At 33.6% G+C, this 24,399-nt stretch overlaps 1 long non-coding RNA gene across 1 annotated transcript; it reads right to left on the bottom strand.

Moving 5' to 3' along the window:
• Positions 1 to 2,024: 2,024 nt before the first annotated feature.
• LOC309660187 lies at positions 2,025 to 24,100 on the bottom strand. The gene is made up of 2 exons (XR_014263249.1): positions 21,279 to 24,100; positions 2,025 to 21,230 (listed from the first exon to the last, which is right to left on the bottom strand). It is a non-coding gene; the product is annotated as an uncharacterized lncRNA (long non-coding RNA).
• Positions 24,101 to 24,399: the final 299 nt, after the last annotated feature.

Below are 24,399 nucleotides of genomic sequence, written 5' to 3'. Positions count from 1 at the left end.
TCTTACCCTGGTGCAGATTGCCTTTAAATGGAAATGGATAGCTCTTTGACACCAACCCTGTTTATTCTGACACCACTATAGTTCCCATTATTCCCAAATCAAAAAGATATTGTGTAAACATCAGCATTCATGTGTTCTTATTTTCCACAATATCTCATGTTGTGTGCTTTTAACACTGATCCACGATTCTGATTTCTTCATAGAAAGTAAATCTTGAGAGAAAATAAGTACCACATTATTCGTATAGTGTTGTACATTTTTATAATACCTTAGAAACATTTATAAATCTCTGGGCCAAGTTACCATTCTAAACTCTTTAAGAAATATGACTACATTTAAGATTCATTTTTTTCAAGAGGATTGCAATCTATTGGAAGTGAGACGCATGAAAATAGCTATAATTTTAGACAATATATTGATTTTTATAAAAGGGATGCAAACGTATTTCAATAGATGCCAAAAATATATGGCATTTTTCTAATTGGAGCTATTAGAGGTGGTTTCATGTGAGAGTTGGCATGTAAATTAGAAATAATTTTAATAGGTATGAGTGGAAAGGAAAGAAGGTTGAATAAAAGCAGATAAGTAGAGAAAAAGGTAAACTGGAATGGGTAGAAAAGCAGATCTACTGGGAAATTATATTAGAAAGTTGAATGGGAGCTGTGCTGTTGAATGCCATGGATGTCACATTAAGTCATCTGAATCAGTACAGGGGTCTCTAGACCACAGGACAACAGCAAATACTTCTGAAGACAGAGGAAAATGGTATTTTTAGATCTCTGAGTGCAGTAAAATATAGATGACATGTTAATTTTTTTAGATTTCTACTGTAGTAAGATGTAGGAATTTTTAAACCAGAATCTATGAGTGAAATTCAATAACTTCCTGTAATTGTATACAAACAATTACAGTGGGATCTGTTGGGAGGCAATTCTTGAATAATTTTATGTTTCTCCATGGTCAGAGCTTCCTAAGCAAAGAGCACTGGCAATAACTGAAGGAGACATTAAAGAATAATTGGAACTGCCAAAAAAACCCCCCAAAACCCAAACAAACAAAAAAGCAAACCCCAAACCTCTTGAAAGTTACAGTTACAGGAGGTACACTTCTAGAGGCTTACAGAGATTTATCTCCCTGGATACATTTGTTTATATTTTAAAGTGGTAAAGTAGGAACATTCTTATCCTCTTCCAGAGAGAATTTGTTTACATTCTAGAACAAAGATTTCTTTTTCTTTCTTTCTTCCTTTCTTTCTTACTCTCTGTGTTTCTTTTCTTTTCTCTCTCTCTTTCTATTTCCATCTCTGTCTCTTCTCTCTTTCAGATGAATTGACAGTACCTCCACATAAATGACAATTTTCATAATTTTGGGGTCCCTCTCTTGTGGTGCAAACCTCACTGCCTACACAGGTGACATCTGGTTTCACAATATGTCCCTGTAACAGCATGGGGAAACCAGCACAAGCTGCTCTGTGAGATAACCTTTTCCTCAATCCAGATTTTTGAAATCATATATGCACATAAAACTGTGACTGACTAACTCAGTTGAAGTAAGGTAACATTTCAGATTCCTCACATTTTTAGATTGAACAGAATCAAGCATAAATCAGATACTAGAACAATATTAAAAATATCAGGACCAATACTGCTTCCATTAATACAAAATGGCTCAACATTATTAAATATATTAATGTAATCATCTTAGTAAATTTTGGAATAATTTGATAAATTTTTGCATCTATTCTTAATAAATGAACAAACCTTTTAGTAAATTTTAAATAATAAGACATTTTAACTCTATTAATATAAGCCATTAGTAGAAATCCATTACAAAAATTATGCTTAATACAGACGAAAAACATTTTAGTACACTAAGGAGAGAAGGAAGATTAACACCACTGGGACCTTACTACAAGCATATATAATTATTAAATATTAGAATCTTAGACAACTTTCAATTATAATGAGTAATAAAACATGAATACCTGCTATTATAACCATTCACTTTATTTTTATGTATTTATGTATGCATGTATGTATGTACTTATTTATTTATTTACTTATTTATTATGACTATTTCTTTTAGAGTAGTGTTAAGTTCACAGCAAAACTGAGAGGAAGGTATAGAGATTTCCCATATATCTCCTAATCCCACACATACATAGCCTCCTCCATGATCAACATCCACCAGAATCGTACAATGGTTGCAACTGATGAACTTGCATTGACACATCCTTATCATCCAAAGTTTATAATTTAAATTAGGGTTCATTTTGGAGTTGTACATTCTAAGGGTTTGAAAAGATGTATAAAGACATGTAGCAATCATTATAGTATCATACAGAGTATTTTCATTGCCTCCAAAATCCTCTGTGCTCTGCCTATTCATGGCCCCTACCCCATCCTAACCCCTGGAAACCACTGATATTTTTGTTGTAACCATAGTTTTTTTCTTTTCCAGAATGTCATTTGATTGGAATCATATGATATGTAGCCTTTTCAGATACTACTTCATTCACTTAGTAATGTACATTTAAGGTTCCTCCCTGTCTTTTCATGGCTTGATAGCTCATTCCTTTTAAGTGTTAGTAATATTCCATTGTCTGAATGTACCAAGTTTGTTGATTTATTCACCTTCCGAAAGACATCTTGGTTGCTTCAAGTTTTGTCATGTATGAATAAAGCTGCTATAAACATTCATGTGCAGGTTTTTGTGTAATAATTTTGTGTAATAATGTACTTTTGAGTAAATACCAAAGAGCATAATTGCTGGATTATATGGTAATAGTATATTTAGTTTTGTAAGAAACCTTCAAATTGTCTTCCAAAATGGTCATACCATTTTTGCATTCCTACCAGCAATGTATGAGAGTTCCTGTTATTGCACATCTTTGTCAACATTTGGTGCTGTCACTGTTCCAGATTTTGGCCATTCTAATAAGTATGTAGTGGAATCTCATAGTTTTGATTTGCATTTCCCTGATGACATATGCTGTAGGACATCTTTTCATATGCTTATTTGCCATTGGTATATCTTCATTGGTGATGTGTCTGTTAAGGTCTTTGACCTAAATTTTAATTGGGTTGTTTGCTTTTTTATTGTTCAGTTTTAAGTGTTCTTTGTATATTTTGGATAACAGTCCTTTACCATATATATCTTTTGAAAATATTTTCTCCCAGTCTGTGGCTTGTCTTTTCATTTTCTGGACTTGGTCTTTTGTAGAACAGAAATGTTTAATTTTAATGAAGTCCAGCTAGTAAATTATTTCTTTCATGGACTGCACCATTGGCGTTTTCATTGCCAAATCCAAGGTCATCTAGATTTTATCCTATGTTATCGTTTATGAGTTTTAGAGTTTTGCTTTTTACATTTATGTCTGTGATCCATTTTGAGTTAATTTTTGTGACGCGTGTAAGGTCTGTGCCTAGATTCATTTTTTTTCTTTTTTTTTTGCATGTGGGTGTCCAGTTGTTCAAAACTAGTTGTTGAAGAGACTATCTTTGCTCCATTACATTGCCTTTGCTCCTCTGTCAAAATCAGTTGACTACATTTATAGGGGCCAATTTCTGGGATCTCTGTTCTGTTCCATTGATCTATTTGTTAATTCTTTTCCCAAAACCATGTTGTCTTGATTACTGTAGCTTTATAGTGAGTGTCGATGTCAGATAGTTTCAGCCCTCCAATTTTGTTCTTCTCTTTTAATAGTGTGTTTGTTATTATGCGTCTTTTGCCTCTGCATGTAAACTTAATAATCACTTTGTTCATACTCACAAGATTTTAATTTTGTTGTGATGACATTGAATCTGTAGATCAGGTTGGGAAGAACTGACATCTTGACAATATTGAGCCTTCATTTCCATGAACATTGAATATCTCTTTTTAATTCTTTAATTTTATTTATCAGAGTTTTTCAGGGTTTTACCACTTTAACCTGTTAATGTGGTAAATTAAACAAACAGCAATTAAAATATTCTTGAATTTTTTAGATTGGAAAAAGAATTGCATAGTTTTCCTCGTATAGATCTATTAATCCAAAAAAATTATGACAAAGTATTTCATTTTTGGGTGGTGCTAATGTAAATGGTATTGCATTTTAAATTTCAAATTCCACTTGTTCATTGCTGATATAGAGTAAAGCTATTGACTTTGGTATATTAACTTTGTACCCCGCAACCTTGCTGTAATCGCTTATTAGTTCCATGGGATTTTTTTGTTGATTCTTTCAGATTTTCTACATAGACACTCACATCAACTGCAAACAGAGACAGTTTTATTTCTCCTTCTCAATCAGTATACTTTTAACTTCATTTTCTTGTGTTATTCCATTAGCTAGGACTTCCAGTATGATGTTGAAAAGCAGTGAGAGTGACATCCTTGCTTTCTTCCTGATCTTAGTGTGGAAGCTTCTAGTTTCTCATGATTAAGTATAATGTTAACTAATTTTTTTGCGAGTATTCTTTGTCAAGTTCAAGCAGTTCTCCTTTATTCCTAGTTTACTAAGAAATTTACTTTTCAATAATATATTGTGGTCTTGGATAATTCCTATGAAAAAACTCTCATTATTTGCAGATTAAGTAATTATTATATAAAACAATGATTTTTAAAGTGTGGTCTCCAGATCAGAAATATCAGCCTGCTCTGGGAACTTATTAGAAATGCATCTTCTTGGGCTTTATCATCAGAGACCTACTGTATCAGCCTAGGGATTTATAATTTAACAAGCCCTCTGGGGATTCTAATGTGTCCTAAAGTTTAAATAACCACTTATACAGAAATCCCAAGTTTTAATAAATTTAATAAAGTCAAGAAAATTAAACACAAGAAATTGAAAAACTGTTAGAACAAGTAAGAGAAATCAGCAAAGTGAGCATACAATTACAATTTTATGAAACTTTTTACAATAACTTATTAAGAAATGAAATATTGAGGTACATTAATGATATAATAATAAAACCCCTAATGCAAACCTAAAAAATAGCCTTTATGAATAAAACTCTGGAAGTCTTACTGAAAGTCAGAAAGGTACATATAGTGAAAAAGTTTATAAAATATATAAGATAAAATATCAATATAAGTAACTAAGATAATTTTCAAACAAATAACTGAAAACATAAATGGATAAAATAGATGAACAAAGTTATTGTAAATGACCAATATATGAAACTGGTCAACTTCAAATATTAATATGAAATTTAATGCAGAAATAAAGTATTTTTATCTATTATGTCAACAGCATGAAGGACCTAATATCAAGTATTGTACAGGATGTAGAAAAATGTACACTCCTTACATACTGTGGGTTTGTAGACTGTTACAAATTTTTGGTAGAGGAAGGGAAAATTTGGCATTACACATTAAGGTGAATGCTACATTTGTTCTTTGACCCAGCAATTATACCATAGGATTTTATCCTATAAGCATTTTTACACATAGGCAGAAAGATGAAATTACTTGTGTTTTCATCAAAGAATTATTCACTGATAGCAAAATTTGGCAGTTCCCTAAATGACTTTTAAGAGGAAAATAAAACAATAAATATGTGTGTATGTACGCAAGTATATAGAAAAGGACTAGAAGAAATGACCTCTGATAAAGGAAGTTTTACTGATAGAAGGGAGAAGGAGAAATAACATAACCAGTTTGAGAAAGGGAAGGCTTCTGTTCCCAATGTCAATGATCATTTTTAAGTCTCTCGCTTTGCCCATCGACCTTTGGTCTGGGAGGGGGCACCTGCCCCAGAGACTGAAGTCCATGGATCTAGTAGGTTTGCTGGTAATGGAACAGTGGCAAGTTCTTCTAATGTGTTTGAAGAGTATGAAACACACATACTCAGATCTCAGCAAGTCACAACCTGAGATGGGATATCCCCATTTTGCAGCAAATGCAGAAAAAATGCAGATCCGATTTAAAGTGGGACTCAACTGTCACTGAAAAGGAGGAAGAACAAATATGAATGGATTTGAAATGACACCAGTCAGGAAAGAGCCTTCATAATGGAAGAATGTAGCCCAATTTGGGCAGATGACGGGGCCATTTTGATGGGTAAAGTTCTCATTCTTTTGATTCTTGTGTTCATAAGTCTCATTGACAGATTCCTTTAAAGATTTCACATATGTGATTATTAAAACAAGGCAAGAATGAAGTCAACCACATAATAGAAATGAATGACTCTATCCTCATTTTATCTAAAATAGTTTTAAGAATCATTATAACTAAATCTATTAATTTAGAACTTTAAAATATATTGCTACTGAATTTAGAAATAATTGTCAGAAATGTCTAACATCAACGACATTTATTGATAGAAAAAGAGCAGAGCTTCTTGTTGATAAAGGCACTCAAACTTTAGAATCATTTGTAGACATTACTCTAGCATGAGGCTAGCAAGAGATAGAATAATCAGTAATATGTATGGCAATAAGGGACTTTGCTAAACCACTAAGGTACTGACAATTAGAAGATTTGTCATTGGTAACATGCCACCAAGGTATTCACAGTGAATAGTTGGATTCTTCTGATAGTTTACAGTGTCCACTACTCATGTTATGTCTTTATTTATTTATTGTTCTTTCTTCAGTTGTTTATTAAGCACATATTATGTGAATAGCATTCTACCAGATATATAGTTCCTGCTATCCACAGTATTAATAATGAGCTGGAAAGACAAGACATAGTTACATGGAATGACTGACATCACCAGGAAACTTATTACTGCATGACAATTCCTTAGCAAATGTGGAGGGTTATCTGTGTGGGAGTTACTGATCACATCATAATGCTATATTAAAAAGTGTTGTCTACCTAATTGTTTTTAATTATCTCAGCAATGAATTTGGACTTGAGTTGTGGAATTCAGAGGCATCTTGATCCTAGAACAATGTCAGGGGTTGGGATGGAAGGTGCTTGTCTTGCCTAGTAGACTGTAAATTTAATAAAGAGATAAGCTCTTTTAAATACATTTGTTCACTTTATAGTAATTATTATGACTTTTAAGAAACAGTTTTATTGAGATATAACTCTATGCCATAGAGTTCATATAAATATATCATTCATTAATTTTTATTTATTCACAGGGTTGTACAACCATCACCAAAATCAGTTTTAGAGTATTTTCGTTAATCCCAAAGAAATCTTGTACACTTTATTGATTATACCCTTTTCTTCATTCCCAGTAGCCCTAGGATACCACCAATATATTTTTGCCCCTTTAGATTTGCCTATTCTAGATATTTCATATAAATGAATCACAAAATATGTAGTCTTTTCTGACTGGCTTCCTTCACTTAGCATGATGTTTTTAAGGTTATTGTTGCATTCAGTAATCCATTACATCTTATTGACAAATAATTCCTCATTGAGTGAAAATACTACATTTTATTTATTTATTTATTTTAATTTAATTTTTTAAATTATAGTTGATTTACAATGTTGTGCCAATCTCTCCTGTACAGCAAAGTGACTCAGTTTTACACATAGAGACATTCTTTTTAAAATATTTTTTCCATTATGGTTTATCACAGGATATTAAATATAGTTACCCATGCTATACAGTAGGACCTTGCTGTTTATCCATCCTATATAAATAGTTTATATCAGCTAATCCCAAACTCCCAGTTCATCCCTCCCCCACCCTCCTCCCCCTTGGAAACCACAAGTCTGTTCTCTATGAACAGACTCTGTGAGTCTGTTTCTGTTTTGTAGATAGGTTCATTTGTGCCATATTTTAGATTCCACATATAAGTGATATCATATGGTATTTTTCTTTCTCTTTCTGACTTACTTTACTTAGTATGATAATCTCTAGTTGCATCCATGTTGCTGCAAATGACATTATTTCATTCTTTTTTGTGGCTGAGTAGTATTCCATTGTATATATGTACCACATCTTTATCCATTCATCCATTGATGGACAGATGCAAATCAAAACTGTAATGAGGTACCACATCACACTTGTCAGAATGGCCATCATTAAAAAGTCTACAAATAACAAATTCTGGAGAGGGTGTGGAGAAAATGGAACTCTCCTACACTGTTGGTAGGAATGTAAGTTGGTACAGCCACTATGGAAAACGGTGTGATGATTCCTCAGAAAACTAAAAATAGAATTACCATATGATCCAACAATCCTACTCCTGGGCATTTTGCTTATACATCCATCAGTTGATAGTAATTTGAATTATTTCCACTTTTTGGGTGCTATGAATAATGATACCATATTTATGTACAAATATTTTTGTGGATATCTATTTTCATTTCTTTTGAATATATACCTAAATGTGGAATTGCTGGTCACATGGTAACTGTGTTTAAACTTCTGTGGAACTGCCAAACTACTTTCCAAAGTGGCTACACTATTTCACATGTTCACCAGAAGTATAAAAGGATTCCAATTTTTCCATATCCTTGCAGAACTCATTACTGTCTTTTAAAATTATAACCATTCTAATGGGTGTAGAGTGGTATTTCACTGTAGTTTTGACTTGGATTTTCCTGATACGTAATGATGTTGAGCACCTTTTCATTTGCCTAGTGACTACTGGTATATCTTCTTTGAATAAATATCTGTTTAGATCCTTTTTCTGTTTTTAATTGGGTTATTTGTTTCTTTATTGATGAACTATCAGTTATTTATACATTATAGATACAAGTCCCTTATCAGATACTTGATTTGTAAATGTCTTCTCCTGTCTGTGAGCTATCTTTTCACTTTCTTTACAGTGTCATTTAAAGCACATACTTTTAATTTTGAGAAAGTCCAGTTCATCTATTATTTTCCTGCTGCTTACGCTTTTGGTGTCATATCTAAGAAGACATTGCCTAATCTAAAATCACAAAGATTCACACCTATATTCTCTAAGAATTTTATAATATGAGCTGTTACATTTAGGTTTTTGAACCATATTGAGTTATTTTTTTGTGTATGGTATGAGGTAACTGTCCAACTTTATTCATTTGCATGTGGCTTTCTAGTTGTTCCAGAACCATTTTCTGAAAAGACTATTATTTCCCCATTTATTTGTTTTGGTACCCTTATCTAAAGTCAACTGACCATAAATGTGAGGTTTTGTTTCTGGACTCTCAAATATAATCTATTCTATTAGTACTACACTGTCTTTATCACTCTACTTTTGTAGTAAGTTTTGAAATCAGGAAGCATGAATCCTCCAACTTTTCTTTTTCAAGATTGTTTTAGCTTTTCTGGATTTGTTGAACTTCCATATACATGTTTGGATCAACTTGTCAATTTCTGCAAATATGCCATCTGGGATTTTGAGAGGGTTTACTTTGAAAATATGTAAATAAATTTGGAAAGTATTGCAATCTTAATGATATTACCACTTTATTCATGGTTCTGGGTTGTCTTTCCATTTATTTAGATCTTCCATAGTTTTCTTCAACAACTTTTAGTAGTTTTTAAAATACACATTTTGCCCTTCTCTCATTAAATTTAAAAGTATTTTAATTTTTGAGTCAATAATGAATAGAATTTTTAAAACTTTATTGTTGAATTGTTCAAGGGTATATCAAACAACTGATTTTTTTTTTTTTTTTTTTTTTTTAGTAAATTTATTTATTTATTTATTTTTAGCTGTGTTGGGTCTTCGTTGCTGCACGCAGTCTTTCTCCATTTGCGGCGAGCCGGGGTTACTCTTCATTGCGGTGTGCAGGCTTCTCATTGCCATGGCTTCTCTTGTTGCGGAACACAGGCATGCGGGCTCAGTCATTGTAGCTCTCGGGCTCTAGAGCGCAGGCTCAGTAGTTGTGGCGCAGGGGCTTGGTTGCTCCGAGGCATGTGGGATCTTCCTGGCCCAGGGCTCAAACCCATGTCGCCTGAATTGGCAGGCAGACTCCTAACCACTGCACCACCAGGGAAGCCCCAAACAATTGATTTTTCTATATTAATCTTGTGTCTGACAATCTTGGTGAACTTTCTTAATTCTAATAGTTTTTTAAGTGGATTATTTAATATTTTTCCTTTATAAAAGACCACATATTCTGCAAATAGAGAAAGTATTACTTCTTTCTTTCTAATCTGGATGGAGTACAGTGGGTTGGGAGTACTTCTTCCCCTGACTTTCTCTGCTAAGTCCACTTATTGATTGTATTCATCCTCTGAAGTTCACAGCTCATGTTAGGCAGAACTGACCCATGACTATTTTCTATAGGTATTAATAATCAGTATCCCTCTTTTTTCCCTTAGGCCCATAGGTGGTAATGGCTTCTTGCTATTCCCAGTCCTAGGGGACCACATCAATCCTTGTTCATTTCTTCTATTCTTACCCATGTAACTTAATATCTTACAATCTTCTTTTGAATTATATTTTAATGTATTAAAATGTGTAAGAATCTGGAACATAGTATAAAATAATAATTTCTATTGGTTGATATTATACTACTGCTTCCAGTGCTAAATATCTGAGGTCCTAAATCCTAAATTATTGCTAATATACCTTTCTTTTAAGGATTCAGAAAGCACAATAAAATAATGTGTAAGGCTTCCCTGGTGGCACAATGGTTAAGAATCTGCCTGCCAATGCAGGGGACACGAGTTCAAGCCCTGGTCCAGGAAGATCCCACAACTAAGGCTGTGTGCCACAACTACTGAGCCTGCACTCTGCAGCCGGTGAGCCACAACTCTGTGTGCCTAGAGCCCGTGCTCCACAACATGAGAAACCACTGCAATGAGAAGCCTGAACACCGCAATGAAGTGTAGCCTTGCTCGCCACAACTAGACAAAGCCTATGCGCAGCAACGAAGACCCAACGCAGCCAAAAATAAATAAATAAATAAACAAAACAAAGCAAAACGAAAAAACAATGTGTAGCATTACTGTATTGTATTGGGAATTACTATTTTGAGAAATGTTTTAGCATTAGTATAGTTGGGAATTTAGAGCCCATTAGAATATCATGAGTAATTATGCATTCATCTTTCAATAGTCGGTTATATGTGTAAGGCAAATACAGTAATTGACTTTGGAGTAGTAACAAACTGTTTTTCAAAATTACATTAGCTGTTATCTAAATTAATTCATATGACAATTTCACTTAAGAGAAGAAAATGTTAGTTTTGAGTAATTACCAATGAGTGAAATGTAAAAGTAGTTTATATTAAAATATTAGTTATGCTTCAAAATCCCCAACATATCAGTCAATTTTACAATAGCTTGTGTTGAAAGTCATCCTAACTTTCAAAGAAAATCAGGTGTAGAACAATTATTATTTTCTTATCATTGTGTTTAGGGTCTCAGATATAAGCCAGTCATTGAGGGGGACAGATTTTATAGAAGAAGAAGAAAAAAATGAAGTCATTGAAGAGCAATCTTTTATCAGGAAGAACTATAGATTGTAATTTGAAAATACTGTGCTTACACTTCAATTGACAGTATTTTCTACTTGTATTTAAAAGTCTAAGAACATTGGATATTAAGGAGAAAGTATTTGAGAATATATAGATTTTTTCCTTTGAAAAGTATCCAAATTTTATTAGAATCTCAAACCTAGCATAAAGATACTTTTCCATACAAGGTATATATTCTCTTCTGTTTTCTGCAGTGCTATCCCATGCAAGAAACTCAGGCCCTCCAGCCCTTGTCTGCTTTACGGAATTCATTGTATTTTTTCCACTATTCAACTTATGGTCAGTTTCGTTCTCTCTTCCCCACCTCTTCCCCATAATTCAACCTGCAGAGATGTGTTACTGGCCTGTGGAACGTAATCCTTCAACATATGCAGTGGTTGTACAGGGTTCTGTATCCCTGTTGCTTTGATCTTCCCAAGCTAAAAGAATGCAAATGTCATTGTTGGGGATCTCTTCAGAAAGACCTTAAATCATGGGTAATTCCATCTCTTTGCAGGAGGAATGATTATCTACAGAAGCCAGGAAGGTGAGGAGAACACATAAAATCCCTGGGCCCACGTATGTTTATCATAAGAAGGTTGCAGGATCTGAATACCTATATGCATTTATGTCCATAGATAATGATAATGAACATAGAGCACATTATAACTTCCAAAATATATTCCAGTTATGTCATTTTATATAGTATCCACCCTCCCCTTTTAAGGAACAAAACTACAGTTGAAAAACTTACCCCCAGACACACACAAACCCTCACTCTCATCAGTCTAAAAGCAATTGCTAGACCATTGATTCTGACTTGCCAAAGGATGGTGAAAACCTATTTTGCTGTTATTAGTGCTTTACCCATTATATAAGACAAAGAAAGGAAGAGAGTGAGAGTTTGTTCTGAGGTAATATCATTGTGACTGGCATTCCATTCATCCATCACCATTCATAGGGAAAGGAAGAGGATATTTCCCTTTTAACATAACTCAAAGGACAAGGGGAATTTCAGGAAAACAAAACAAAACACAAAACTCTGAGAACTCGATTTGACCTCTGGACTTCAGGAGACACTGGGAATGTTATAGCTTACAAGGATAAAGTGAAGTATATTTTTTTATGATGGCAAAGCACAAGAATGGATTTCCCAAGCACTAGATGCAAAAATATGCTTCAATCCTGTTATTGTATCAGGAATTTTGATCAGGATAAGCATCAAGAGAGGAAACGTAACCTCAACAATAGGGAGAGAGGATCTGAAGTCTAATGACCTGCTTCAAGGAATAGTAATTGAAAGATCTCAGAAAGGATCTCTGAGGAACCATCACAACATCCCGTTGGAGGACAAGTCCACTTTCAACATTGACCAAGTCCAGGGAACATCAACGCCATGTTGCAATTGTACTTTACACATAAGCCTATGTTCATCACTTCAGTATCACCTTACTTGGGCCCTATCCAGCAACCTAGGCAGCAGAGGGCAAGGTAAGGTAAAGAGAAGGAAAGGAAGCCATTGGACTCTCTCCTTACACTACAGGCTCCTAGGGCTATAGGCTCAAGTTAGGGGAGTCAAGAAACATTCAATAGATAGTTGTTTGAAATTTGGATTTCTACACTGGGCTAGACTATAGTTATTTGATGGGTTGGACCTTGCTTTATACCAAATCATAGGTCTTAGTTACTGACCATCTACGTGTCGGAGTGGTATATTCTGCTGGAGATTTTCTTTAGTAAACTTTTATTTAAGGCAGAGTGAAAAAGAATAAAATTGATTTCTCTTACATACTAAAGAATCTAGAATATTTTATTTGTATCTATAGAAATACTATTTTTATATCCAAGCCTTCAGGCAGACTCACATGAACCCCTCTCTCACAGTATGTGTCTTGGCATTTATAAACACTAGGAGCAGAAATTTCTTATTTTTGTTCTCCATCAGATTTTTATGGCCTTATCAATCTATCCCAAATCCATTGATCTATGCCAAATATAAGTGCTAGCTCAGTCCAGGTATGTTGCAACCAGGTGGTTCCATAAGTCAAACACACTGAGAGATGGATATTTATTAAAATCTGGGAGTTTTTTATGAAAAACTACTTTTGGTAATTTTAAAAGTAAATGTTACTAAAATGTAAGGAATTTAAATTTTTGTTTTATATAAAATATTTTAAAATTAAAATTTCTTTGTAAATAGAGAAAGGGAAACAGATATATGAAAACTTGTCAATGAAAAGACATTTTATATGTTATCAAGATATGACACATTTTAATAAAGTACTGAATATATCTAAAATATTTAATCTTACTAATATGTTATAGCTTGTCTTCAAAGAGTCAAGAAGCTCAAACTGCTGATTTTATATCCAGCAGGTGGCAGGTACTGGATATTTATAAATCTGATCCTAGTTTTTTAATAGAAGAAAAAAAAAAAAACAAAACAGTTAACAGAAATTAACAGGACAAGGCAGCTAAAAAGAGAAGCAGTACAGAGTTTTAGCATTTTAGTATTATTATTTGATTCAGAATTGAAATTATACTACATATTCCTTTTAAGTCTGTTAGCCCCCAAAAAGTAAACATTCTCAGCCATTTTAGGCTTATCAATCAAAAATATTTATTGAGAAACTATCATAGGCCAGGCACTCTATTCAGGCTATAATTCTTTTGCTATTTGAAATGAGGTTTAACCAGAAAGTTTACATGGAGTTAAAAAATGACCAGATATTTAAAATGACTCAAACTGAATAAGCTTTTGTTTAGTTCAGGTCTGTTAAATATCAAGGGTGGAGATGCCAGCCTTGCATAAGGTCAACACTTAAATTGGTCAGCTATCTCCTACAGATAAATAACAAAAAGGCAAAGATAACATTTTTAAACAAAATGGTCCTGAAAAGGTAAAGGCTGGGTTTTCTGGAAGCAGATCTGTCTCTCTCTCTCTCTCTCTCTCTCATGTGCGTGCATGTGTGTTCACACACACTCACCCCTCACTTCTCAGGAAATAATTGCTTCAACTAACAATACACATATTTGGGGAAAATAAACATGGAGGTAGATGAGAGAGTAAGTTTTAGTGGTAACAAAAAAAAGCTTATACTACTTGGCTCTTCTTAAATAGGATACTTTAGTTAGAAACAAAGATCATGCTGGAAAAGGAGTTTAATTATCCCCAACCTTCTCAAAGCAAGACACAAAACAACCACTGTGGGATTCCAGATCCATCAGCAATCTGTCTTTCAGTTCACTCATCGCAAGGCCCCAGGATTTAAGTAGCCCGCAGCCTCTCCCACTTCAAAGACCACGGGAAAACCTACCTCTTCAACAAAAGTCTCCTTTGAACCTATGTGGAGTGTTGGTTTTTTGTTTTTGTTTTTTCCTTAACTCTTCATCCTGGAGGTTAATTTCAGGGTTTGCTGATACAATAATCTTCAACGATAGACTCTGCAAACCTAAACACTTTCTGGCTGACCTTCTCTCATTTAAAATAAATAGAGAAAGTTATTGTGATTCAAGTTATGTATTAAATGTTGATTTTTGTAAAAGTCTATGATTCAGGAGTTGTAACTGTTTAATTTGGTTCCTATTGTGGCTAAAAGAGTAACCTGCAGCAATAGAAAATGGAAAAGCAGTATTTGTTAGTAATTGCTTGGGTTTCAGAGACTTCTGCTTCAACTGCATGACATATATCCTAAGAATCCATGTCATGGGCCTTCTAAGTAGATTGCCAAAAAATATTTATAGTCACTTTTTACGTTCTCTCATTACATGTCTTGGTGTCAGGATTATAATATTTATTTATTCCTACTTACTTTTCTCTTGGCCTATGTTCCTTTGTATATTCTCAGGAAAAACATTGGATTTGAAGACTCTCTTTTTAAATTTATGTATGATAAAAGGGTTGATGATTCACCACATACAGGCACTGTGCTAATTAATCTTCACCACATAAAACAGATGCTAAGTTTTACTCTGTTGTACAGATGAAGAAACCAAAATGTAGAGCTGTTAGGTAGCTTGCCCAAGGTCTCACCACAGGAAAGAAGGGAAGCCAGGATTCTTGCTCAGCTGCTTGTTCTCTTAACAATGACTTATGCTGGGCAGCTACCAACAAACTCATCTTCCTCCAGGATACCTTCTCTGACCTCTTGGATGCCAAATTCTTTGCTGCATCCCCGAGGCACTAGCTGTGTCCTTTATTAGAAACAGATCATGTACCATTTTCCATAACCAGTTATCTTAGTGGAATAAGAGCTTGTAGTAGGCAAATCACAAATCTTGTATCATCAAAGACCAAAAGCTACTGTCATCCGTATGACTCAAAGCTTAGGACCAAAACTGGTGAAGAGATTTTTAAAACATAGTTTTGGATAACACAGTCATATATTTTAATAACATTACTTTGTGTTGAGTGCTTGTGTATATACACTGTTTATTGTCACACAGAGTATGAGGAAGAAAATTGAAAGGGTTTATTAATTTTTGCATCTAATAATGGTTCCTCAAGTCACTATCCATAAAAAGTAGGCACTGATAACAGGCAAATAAGGTTTCATAAGCCCCAGGGTGCACAGATCACTGAACACAGAGGCAGATTCTGTTTCCTTGATATGTACAAGGAGAAACAAAAATAAAGACAGGGCTTTTAAAAAAAGTTCTAAGTGAATGAGCTCTGTATCACCACTCTTCCTTTGATATTAGGAATAAAGAATCCAGAACAAGATAAGTTTTCCCCCCACCCCGCATTAATTATATTTTCCTCAAAATTTCCAATTCCAACCACTAGATGTCATTCAGAGACCACAAAGTAGAATATCTTGGACTTTTCTGCATTACTCATTACCAATTTTGTAAGCTTTGAAATTTAAGGTGGTTTGGGAAAATTTAGGCACCAGGCATTAAAGATGCAGGTCAGTGCAATTTCTTTCATGGGATGCATGCACATACGTCAAAATCATCCAGAATGAAAAGTGCTACCTCATTCACTGCAAAGATTCTTTTAGGAATCTGGAAGATTAATGAAGTGGGTTCATGAGAAAGATTCCACAGCCTTCTTCAAGCGGTAGTCATGTACTGTACCCTGGTAGGGGAAACGTGGAATTCAAACAACTGGAAAGAAAACATCATCTACTAGAAAAAAAAAAAAAAATCAAAGGATTTGGACTCAGGAAGATTTTGGATTAAATACTAGCTTGGCAGTGGGCTAATTGAGTAAATCTGGTACAATACTTAACTTCTGTGAGTATCTGTTTTCTGGTCTGTACAGTGAAAATAATACCTAACAAGCAGTGATTGTGAAGACCTAATAAAATATTGTATATCTATCATTTGGAAGAGTTCTCGGCATATTGTTAGTGCTCAATAAATCTTACCAATAGTTTATATTTAGTGTCATCTTCAAAATTTAAAAATGATGTAAAAACATTTTAATAGAATTGTAAAAACCTATATAGGAAACATAATTTAGAAGAGGAAAGGCAAAGATGGTTTACAGATGAGGTCAGGAGTGAATTCAGTCCCAGAGGATAGATGGGAGATACTTGGGAAGAGGAAGGAGTTTCCAGGCAATAAGAATGATAAAGCTTTGCTTGAGAAGGAGAAGTGTGCATGGTTCTTTTGGTAAATAGCAAGGGGTTTGCTATGCCTGAAATGAGAGTAGATGGTGAGTGAGTAGTGTATGTATGACTATGAGAATAGGATTTTTTTAATCAGATAGGAGGAAAAATTATAAAGTTTCATGTAAGCCATTTGAAGGAATCTAGATTCTTTTTTTTTTTTCTGGTATATTCAACAGTGTGTTTTGGAAGAATTGAAAATAAGATGAGTCACAGCATTAGATGTTTGTTTAATAAAGATATCCCTTTTTTCAGTGTGTAAGTTGTATTTGAGGGGTCTAACATGAATTGGTTACAGCAATGGTTTAGGGTCTACAATGAAGCAGTGTCAATGTGATAGAGATGGAGTGAATTCGGAAGATTCACATGGATCAAAGGTTATGGAAAGTGAAGAAGAAGATTTGATGTGGAGTTCAATGTTTGCGCTTGGGAGTAAGTGAGAGAAATATTAACTGAGATGGTAAAGGAAAGGAGCTACCTGTTTAAAGGTGAGCAGGATGGGATCTTTGCTCCATGAGGTAATTGTCAATATGGTCTGGATCGCAGAGGAGAGTTATAGATTTGGGAGTGAACAGCTGATAAGTGAGAGCTGAAGCCACTGGAAGAAGATTAGTTTGCTCAAAAAGATGGCTTTAGATGGAAAATAGCATTTGGCTTTAAGCACTGGAACAGTTTAGAAATAAGGGAGTGAGAGGAGGAGAAAGCATCTGCAAAGAAAACAGTATATAAGGGAAAAGAGAATTTCAAGATTATTTCATGCTTGTTTAGAATTGAAAAAGCTCGCATTAGTGGGAAGGGAGAGTAAGAAGATAGGATAAAGGGGAAATTGACAAATAAAAATTCTCAAAGAGGTGAAAGGAGATGAGATCCAAACCCAGACAGGGCTGATTGGCAAGATAAAGGATCCCTCCTATCATATAATTTAAAATATAAATAATAATAAACCAAAATAAGTGTAGGGAAGGCCAACAAAGTTTGTGGAAAAAAATAAATAAAACATCCTACCCACCACCTACAAAACAAATTTTGAATCAAGAGAAATTTTATAAAATAGAAATCATGGCCTTCCTTACTAAGAATCATACTAGACATAAAAAGTTCTCTGTATTGCCTTTTTATACTATGTACTCACACTCATTTATTAAAATAAAATATAATTAAAAATAAAGGTCTGTGTAGTACATGCGATATATATATATGTATATACTTATATCTATCTCACATATGTATAACATATCACATATATAAATATATTATATACACACATATATAATATATATTATATATGTAAATGATATATATATAACTTTTTTGAAAAATAAAATCATAAAGAATTTCTCCTTTTATATATTCTTTGCTTACTTCCATAAATCCTGCAGTCAAGTTATGAGGAAAAGACCAGTTTTTCTCAAACACTGTACCACTCTGCCTACATAGTTTACTTGAAAAGTTGGATTAACTTTTTTTATAAAGAAAATTAAAAGTAATTTTTATGTTAAAATTATGTTGAATTCTTGATTTAAAAATAATATTGAGATAATGGATCTAGAAAACTACATTAAATGCTAAGAATGTATTTAAATAACACACTCTTGTAATTCAATAGTGCACTAAAATATGAAGCACTTAAATACATTTTGTATTTTAATGCATTTAATGTAAATAACTTGTAATTTATGATATACCATATGAGGAAGGATAAGGAATTTTTAAGTATAAAAAAGAAAACTATGAAGAAAATTAATATGTTAGTAATAAAGGGGGTTATTGAGGTATGCCAGTTACTTTTTAAGTCTTCAAACTTTCTTGGTTTTCAAGACACTTTCCAAATCATAAACACAATTGATGGGTTTTGCGATTCATTGAAGTAACTGCACTATTTGATAGAACTGTTTACAATGAGCACATTGACCACACATTTCTTAGCAATCTCTACTTCCCCAAAAGTATATGCTTGCACCTTAAATTCCTGTTAATAAGGATTTTGGTGACCACTTCTTAAAAAGTAAGAGGAAAGGAAGGCAGAGAAAACTGATTTTATTTCTACTCAGAGCTTGATTGCAAATATGCACACCCCAACTACGTAATCCTGTACACAAGGATCTCATTGTTTATTTTCATAGTTGCTGCTTTATTTAAAATTTTGTCTCTAAAGTTTATATTTGGCAAGACCAATAATGAAAATAAGCTGGTTTATATTTTTCTTATTCTAAGGTGTGCTTGTGTATGTGTGTGTGTATGTTTTAATTTCTTGTGGTTTATCCAGATGAGGGTATCAGTCTTAGAGACATGGCAACCCATGTAGGAGTGTTTATATACAGTGGGGTGGAGAAGATCAACCAAGTCCAAATTCTAATTTAGATCACTTTCACCTTGGTAATGTTAAAACTGTATGACTCTTCTCAATTTCTCTATTCCCCCTTCTCTCCTGCACTCTTGCTCAGAAAAGCATTAAGTTCAACTCAGGTGTATTTATTAATAAAATCCTTCAATTTCAGGTTTTTAAAAGTCATTGGAAGCAGAGCCCATGTCCTTATAAATTTCCACAGTAAAACATTCACTTTCATGAGCTATGTGTATCTAGATGGTGATGTTATTATTAGGGGGAAAAAAAGAGAGGCCATTGGTAACTATGGCAACAGAGATGTTTCAAAAGAAATATGAACTATTTTTCCTTGAAGAAATTAGATATTTTCCTTGACTGGTACGTAGGGATCCAAGTCTAGAGAATGAATAGGATTTTTTTAAGGTTCACTGTTGTAGTTTCTTTTTTTTTCTTTCTTTTGGAAGTTGTTCCACAGTCACATCTGACAAAATAAAGGATTTAATTTGAGGCTGCAGAAATAAAATTGCTGTTAAATTTGCCAGCATCTAGTCCATGTGAGGTAAGCAATAACAGTAGATTCCCATTTATTCTAAAATTTAAGCAATGATACTGCTCAAAAACTAATTTTTTATTATTCTTTTTTCTTTAAAAGATACACAAAAAGTAAATGTTCTTATTACTGAGACTTATTGCAAAAGTCATTTCTAGTGTAAGTCATTACATAATGATTCAACCTAAGTCCAAAGTCAATAGTTTTGAACAATTTATTTTCACTACAAAGATTCTGAGATACTATATGACTATGAATTACCACCTAAATCACACACTTTTGTTTGACATATTTTTAGGGTTGAATGTGCATTATTCACATACAAAGTCTTTTAAAATGATGATAATAAGTATGATATGCTTCTAGCCATCACCATATAAGAAAAGATCTCATTGTGAGCTCAGGCAGGAGGTGAACACACTGATGTCTATGTGCAGGGCAGTGCTAGTGGAAAGGGAGAGCTTAAATAGGACAACAGAATAAAACTTAATTGTATAAAAAGGAGTCAGAGAAAGGACAAAAATATTCCATCCATGTACAATAAGGCATCAAATTTTAATGTGCCTGTGAATAAGATCCAGAGTTAGTGAACACATCCATGTACAGTCTGACAGCAGTGAATATAGAGGTAAGATGAGGAAACTGGGGTGGTTATGCCAGTAAGTTTGGGGGATTTCTGTGATCTTTTTGAAAGGTTTGATCTTTTAAACATTTCACAGAATGTGTAAACATTGAATTCATCAAAATATTCAGTTGACACAAAACATCCATTTTCTACTCATTCTAGTTAAACTAAATTTTATATTATCTGTATGTAAGTATAAATCCTTGAACACACTCACACACATACACAAAAATAAACCACTCTCTAAGTATAACTTCTGCTTGCAAGAAAGTAAGGACAAGTGTTTGCCTTCATGTCTCTTCTCCATTTGGATTAAAGCTGATGAAACTCAATGCTATTTGATACCAATATAGCTTTTGTGTAACAGTCTGTTCACATTTTGTGGGGGAAGATAACCCAGAATGTTAGATATAAAGGTAGTTTACCCTTCTCTCCAATGGGTAGAATAATATATTTTGATGTATTCACTATCTTCCTCTGAATCCTCTTTGTAAGATAGCTTATTTTCTCCTCCATGGAGGGGAATAGACAGGTAGAGGAACGGATGGTTAGATGGATAGATAGATAGATAGATAGATAGATAGATAGATAGATAGATAGATAGACAGACAGATAGTTAGATTTTCTTCAAGACAGACATAGAAGAATGCTATAGCAATAGAAAATCCTAAACAAGATTGGACTGCCCCACTGAGTGTTTTACTTGAAATTGGTTAATAGCCAATTGATTTTTTCAAAGGGGATCAAATCCAGCAGATTGATCTATCTATCTACCTATCTATCTATCTATCTATCTATCTATCTATCTATCTATCTATCTACCTATCTATCTATCAATCTATCTATCTATCCATCTATCTATTGATCTCTCATCTATCTATATTTGAAACTGATTAGGATTGTTTACACTGTTCATGACTGTTCCTTTTTAGTTTTCCTTTCTTATTTTGTATTTCTTCTAATCTATTTCTTCTACCACTTTTTGAGTCATCTTGATGTGATGGCTACCTAGAAAGCTCCTAACCATTTTCTAAATATTTGCCTTAAACCATTCTAAGTATTGCTTCTTTCTGCAATAAAGTAATGACAAGCTCTGTCTTCATGCCTTTTCTCCAAGTAAATTAAAGTTGTGGAACTCTAATGCTTTTGCTCTTATGATAGCTTTTGTGTAACATTCTATTCCTTATGAAAACAAACAATGAAGTATTTACAAAGTGGAGAACCATTCCCTTCAATAGGTATAAAGGTATAAGATGGTTTTGATATTTATATTTTCTTCCAATTCTTCTTTATAACATACCTTGCTCTTCCCTCCTCTGAATCCTGGGCTCTCTCTCTCTTTCTTTTTGTTTTTTCCATTTTTATTTTTTATTTTATTTTTTAATTTTTGATCTGCATAATTCAATGTATAATAAGAAAAGCAATGAGTGGCAAGACAGTTCAAAATACTAATAAGCTGCATTGCTGAACAACTTTATAAAAATATGACTGATTACATTCTAGTCAGTAATATTCTAACTTCCATGTGGCCCCTACATTTTATAATTGATTGGTTATTTTTTTTCACACACACACACTGTATTTTATTTTTATAAGACATAAATAAACTGACACCAAACACTGTACATGGATGACCACAACAAAAGCAACAATGATTGCAATTACCAAACATGAAACACACTCATACTATGTCATAATATTGACATTCAGTCCAGTAATCCTCCACTGTAACAGCTCCTTTACTTTGCAGTGAAAATTGATTTGTATATTTTTTGCCTCTGAGTCCTTGCGGGATTTTTTTTTTTATTCAAACAGAAAGTCACAAAAATTATAATCATCCTCATCAGTTCACTCAGTCCCATGTAATTCACTTTTTTTTTTATCTTGATCTTTTGTTAGCACTTTTATGAATTCATCAGTTTTCCATTAGAATTCTGAAAATGCTTATTCAATCAGTTCAGCAGTATAGTCAGTTACCAGAAACCTGTACTTGTCAGTCTTTTCCGTGAATTCCTTGAAGATGAAACCCTTTTATAGGAACATTTTTGCAAAAGCATCAGAGTACACCCAGAACTGTCTGTAAATGACAAAAGATTTAAAAATGACCACGATTAAAGATTTGATGAAAGTTCATAATAATGCAATTGACAAGGAAATTTAGTTATTTCTGAGATACACATTTTAAAGTAATAACTAGAATTATGACTTATAACATTATACCAGAACATATAAGATTTTTAGAAATTTCATTAAATGTCTGAAACATTTATAACATATTTCCATACAAATAACCCAAAGAAAGTTTCGTATTAGTTGTTTTGTTTGTTTTTTTATACCACAGGTTCTTAATAGTCATCAATTTTATACACATCAGTGTATACATGTCAATCCCAATCGCTCAATTCAGCACACCACCATCCCTACCCCACCGCAGTTTTCCCCCCTTGGTGTCCATATGTTTGTTCTCTACATCTGTGTCTCAACTTCTGCCCTGCAAACCGGTTCATCTGTACCATTTTTCTAGGTTCCACATACATGCATTAATATACGATATTTGTTTTTCTCTTTCTGACTTACTTCACTCTGTATGACAGTCTCTAGATCCATCCACGTCTCAACAAATGACTCAGTTTCGTTCCTTTTTATGGCTGAGTAATATTCCATTGTATATATGTGCCACATCTTCTTTATCCATTCGTCTGTCGATGGGCATTTAGGTTGCTTCCATGACCTGGCTATTGTAAATAGTGCTGCAATGAATATTGGGGTACATGTGTCCTTTTGAATTATGGTTTTCTCTGGGTATATGCCCAGTAGTGGGATTGCTGGATCATATGGTAATTCTCTTTTTAGTTTTTTAAGGAACTTCCATACTGTTCTCCATAGTGACTGTATCAATTTACATTCCCACCAACAGTGCAAGAGGGTTCCCTTTTCTCTACACTCTCTCCAGCATTTGTTGTTTGTAGATTTTCTGATGATGTCCATTCTAACTGGTGTGAGGTGATACCTCACTGTATGTTTGATTTGCATTTCTCTAATAATTAGTGATGCTGAGCAGCTTTTCATGTGCTTTTTGGCCATCTGTATGTCTTCTTTGGAGAAATGTCTATTTAGGTCTTCTGCCCATTTTTGGATTGGGTTATTTGTTTCTTTAATATAGAGCTGCATGAGCTGTTTATATATTTTGGAGATTAATCCTTTGTCTGTTGATTCATTTGCAAATATTAGCCCCCTTTCTGAAGGTTGTCTTTTCATCTTGTTTATGGTTTCCTTTGCTGTGCAAAAGCTTTGAAGTTTCATTAGGTCCCATTTGTTTATTTTTGTTTTTATTTCCATTACTCTAGGAGGTGGATCAAAAAAGATCTTGCTGTGATTTATGTCAAAGAGTGTTCTTCCTATGTTTTCCTCTAAGAGTTTTATAGTGTCCAGTCTTACATTTAGGTCTCGAATCCATTTTGAGTTTATTTTTGTGTATGGTGTTAGGGAGTGTTCTAATTTCATTCTTTTACATGTAGCTGTCCAGTTGCCCAGCACCACTTATTGAAGAGACTGTCCTTTCTCCATTGTATATCTTTGCCTCCTTTGTCATAGATTAATTGACCATAGGTGCGTGGGTTTATCTCTGGGCTTTCTATCTTGTTCCATTGGTCTATGTTTCTGTTTTTGTGCCAGTGCCATATTGTCTTCGTTACTGTAGCTTTGTAGTATAGTCTGAAGTCAGGGAGTCTGATTTCTCCAGTTCCGTTTTTTTCCCTCAAGACTGCTTTGGCTATTTGGGATCTTTTTTGTCTCCATACAAATTTTAAGATGATTTGTTCTAGTTCTGTAAAAAATGCCATTGGTAATTTGATAGGGATTGCATTGAATCTGTAGATTGCTTTGGGTAGTATAGTCATTTTCACAATATTGATTCTTTCAATCCAAGAACATGGTATATCTC

This window comes from Balaenoptera physalus (genome assembly GCF_965194825.1).
Source record: "Balaenoptera physalus genome assembly, chromosome: 4".
NCBI lineage: Eukaryota > Metazoa > Chordata > Mammalia > Artiodactyla > Balaenopteridae > Balaenoptera > Balaenoptera physalus.
This window is presented reverse-complemented; position numbering and strand designations above follow the sequence as displayed.